This window comes from Fukomys damarensis, unplaced genomic scaffold, assembly GCF_012274545.1.
Source record: "Fukomys damarensis isolate Sample0158 unplaced genomic scaffold, DMR_v1.0_HiC HiC_scaffold_39, whole genome shotgun sequence".
Taxonomy (NCBI): domain Eukaryota; kingdom Metazoa; phylum Chordata; class Mammalia; order Rodentia; family Bathyergidae; genus Fukomys; species Fukomys damarensis.
The window spans coordinates 37,296,985-37,301,200 of NW_022900951.1; the positions used below are offsets into that span (position 1 = coordinate 37,296,985).

Below are 4,216 nucleotides of genomic sequence, written 5' to 3' on the forward strand. Positions count from 1 at the left end.
ACCTTATTAATAATCATTCTATTCCAGAATTACTATATGCCAATTAGAGGGACTAGAGATCAAACATGGAAAGTGCTGTCTTTCTAAAATGCCGAATAAAGTAAATCCAAGTTAGTCTGTCTTTATGTCTCAGCACTTAGCAGAACCTACCAGGCTCCAAGGACCCAATGGGATAAACGATGGTGCAACATTGTAAGCAAGGGCCAATTACGTAGTGTCATTCAGAGCCCAAAATCTGAAGAATGACCAAAATCAAGTCTTTATTTTTTAACTGTATAAATGTGATCCAAATACATCCACCACTAGGTTTTCCAAAAGAAACATGCTATAAATAAGCAAACTACATCTGCTCCCCTCCCTGATGTGTATGGACTCCCTAGATGTCTCAGTGGGCTTAATTACAGACCACTCACAGTAATAGATTTTAGTGTGAAGTGTAGCATGATGTCAAGCATTTTAGCTTCTGCACATACATTTTGCACTTCTGGCTGATAATGGAGAACAATTTGTAGCATTACACTGTTAGATTGGTCGCATCCTTCCTTTTCAGTGTCATGGATGTCAATGTTGTCATCCTTGTTGTCAGACTTCAGTTTCAACTTTCAGTACACAGGCAGTCTTCGCATAAACCACCTCAGTGTTCTCAGCTTCATCATCTTATTCACCACCAGAGGATTCTTCCACTGCCTCCTTCAACTATTTTATAAAAGGCTCTGCTTTCACACGAATCTCTTCTGCAAGTTCCTTTGAATCGTACTTCTTAGAGGCCTTTTCCGACCAGCTGATGAGGACCTCCTCTTCCAAAAGGTCTGCATCGTACCTCTCCTTCAAGATATGCGGGACCTTAGAGAGGAGCTGGGCTTGATACATCACCACCACACACTCCAGACCATGAAGAAGATAATGCTGAGCTTTTTTGTTGTTGTGACAGAATTGGAGGAAATGGTGCCTGTGTTTCTTAATTTGTTCTCTAATCTTCTCATTAGAAAGAACTTTAGTCAGAACAAGAGGGCCCATGGCTTTTACATCTAGTCTTTTGTTTCAGCAACAATTTCTTGGTCAGATGAGTCAATAATACCCTCTTCTTTCTTTTTCTTAACAAAATCAAACAGATATGCATACACTCTTCTAGGGTTCTTTCCAAATCATCACTGAGTGTCAGGACTTCTGCATAGTCGCTGATTTCATCCATTCTGCACCTCTGAGCTTCCTCAGTTGTATCTTCCCCCAGACTTCATCTTCCTTCTCTTCCACAGTGTGTGGAGGAGGACTGATTTCATTTGGGGGTCGTGGGGGAAGTGTCTCACTGCTGGACACAGAGCCATTTTCCTTGTCTTTGCCCTTTCTATTTTTATTTTCTTTTTGTTTCTTTCCTGTACCATGGTCACTGTTCTCAGGTGAGTTTTTGAGAATGAACGTATAGAATTTATGATGTGTGTCACACATGCCTTGATAGCCACAGGCTTTACAAGAATTACCTGCTGTTTGCTTCTTCGGATTCACATGCAGATCTGTTTCAGGATTCTCACACTCAGGACAGACAGTATATATTGTTAATGATTCCATCCAACATGTCTTGCAGCTTATTCCCCTCATGAGATCCATTGACAATGTAACAGTCATTCTTACATCAAACTGGGTCTATGCTTCTGACTCACAACCAGAGTATTTAGTGAGATACTTTGGAGGCTGATCAAGCACCTTTGCAAAGTCAACCATATTGACTATATCTGTCTTGATTCCATTTCCTCTGCCCTCAACATTGGCAATCAGACAGGGCATCATGTAGCGATAGAACTGGTCTGAAACACTGCGGTTGACATTGACAGACATTTTGGCTTAGTAGTGACCTTATCAATAAGATGAAGGGATCTTTGATTGCAACTTTTCGGTAGCTTCCGTCTGAAGATGAAGGGATGACGTAAATGACTGCAAGAATTCTAATATTTTCACCACTGAGGCTGTAAGCTTCTTGCTTGTATGCTGTGTTTCCCCAACACAGGTACCAATGGCTGATCAACAGCTCGTTTTCGCCAAATAAAGACACGAACCCAACGGGGTTGGCCCTGACCTGGGAGGAAGAGGCTCTAGAAAACGGGTGCAAGGCAGGCGATGAGCGGAGGGGTGGTCAGGCAGGTGTCGACTCCGAGCAGCAGGAGGGGCTGTCCCAGTGACGTCAGCCTCCCAGCATGACAGCCTGGTGGAGGCATGGCTGTGAGCCTCGGGTTGCAGGGCAGCTCCTGGCCGCCGGTGGCCCGGGATGAAGAGCGGGAACGCAGGGCAGGGGCTCGGGACACTGCCCTCCCCCGCGGGCTCCTCTACCTTACTTCTTGATCATTTCTTAGCATCGAAATAAATGATACTTGTCCCAACTTATCGCAGGTTCTGTATCCTTGGATTCAACCAACTGTGTCTGTACTGAACATGTACAGAATTATTTTCTTGTTATTATCCCCTAGATAGCTCAATGTAACACTTATTATATAGCGTTCACATTGTATAGTACGTATTATAGAACGTACATTGTATAAGGCATCTAAATATGATTTGAAGTATACTGGAGGATGTGAATAGGTTATATCTATGGATTTCAATGTCTGGAGGGGTTCTGGAACCAATCCCTCACAGGTATAGAAGGATCTCTATAGTCTATTACACATTATAATGGCAGATTAACATCCTTCAAGCTTTTCTTTTCTGTCAAATATTCTCAGTCACTCTGCTTTGTCCAAGATTAGAGTTCGTACTACACAGCCTGAATAGTAAGGCAGTGTATAGCCCACGTTTAACAAATTTCATGGGTCTCTGTACCTCTGTACCAATAGGAGCTCTGTAATTTCTTGGTTGTCCCCATGAAACTCTTGTAAAATGAAGTTTTTGAAGATTAAATGATATAAGACATACGAGTTGTTCACCACAGTACACAGTAAGAACTTGATACGTATAAGCTAGTACCACTATGTGAACTTATTAATAGACTTTTACCACACCCTTTGTTTCTGACTTTTATTTTTGCCTCAAAAAGTTCCCCATAGCATAAACTTGACTCTAGCCTGGCTGAGATCCCCATGCTTTGCCAAACTCTTTGATTATCCCTGCCTTTATCTTTTTGCTTAAACTAACACCTCTTCTTTTCCATCTGCTCATGCAAATTCAATCAATTTTCTCACTCTTTCAGGCAAAGCTGGTTTTAAACAACCATCCTATGGCTCTCTGTAGGCTTCTTTCCCAAATTTCCTCATGGAAGATTGCTCAGCGTGCAAAGTGGCTATGGCATCAGGAATGGGGGTTAGGCATGTTCTCCATGACTTTGCTTTTCTAAGGCTGGTCTGGCTTCCATCACTATTAAATGTCTGCCTGCTAAAACTAGAAATAATGCTGAGGCCTGATATGACATCATTCCCTATAGATGTGAGGGGCAAGGGAAGTAGGGGAGATGAGCTAATAGCTTGATGGCAGTTCGATTGATTATACTCAGTCTCTTCCATCATACAGCGGCAATTTGTCTTCCCTGAAATACATATATATTCTGAATATAGAATGGTATTTCTGGTACTACCAGTCACAGATTTATAGTATACACCATTCACTATCATATATCCCACAGCATTGCCTCTCATCAATTTTTTTTTTCAGGAAATGAAGTATGGCTTAGCCTCATGGCCATAAAATTCATGGTTCTTACCAAATGTTTCACTGCTCAGAAGCAGCTGATCTCATAAAATGTGAACATCACCTATCAAAGATGGAGCTACTGTGCCTCTCATGGTGGGAGATTGCTTTGTCTTGGATGTTGAATGGTCCCCATAGTTTGTATATCGAGGGCTTGCTGTCCAGCTCGTGGTGCTATTGGGGTATGGTGAAACCTTTAGGAGGTGGGGGCCTAGTGGAAGAAAGTTAGGTCTTTGGGATTATCTGTGTACTTCCTGGCTGGCATGAGATGAGCACCTTCTTCCATCCCATATTCTTGCCATGATGTACTGCCTCACCACAGGCCAAATAGTGATATGACTGATCAACCATTGTCGAAAACCTATAAAACTGTAAGCCACAGTCAATCTTTCCTTTTTTAAAAGTTGAGTATCTCAGGTATTTTGTTAGAGTAATGCATGGCTGACTGTGGAAATTAAGCTGAATTATCAACAAGGTTGGCTTGAAAGCTAACTAGGAAGTTTGAAAAACACACTTCTGGGTATGTCTGGGTGGGTCGTGGAGG

General features: G+C 42.2%; 1 pseudogene; it reads right to left on the reverse strand.

The window, feature by feature from the left end:
- Positions 1-398: 398 nt before the first annotated feature.
- Positions 399-1,833, reverse strand: LOC104855279 (annotated as a pseudogene).
- Between the last annotated feature and the right edge of the window lie 2,383 nt (positions 1,834-4,216).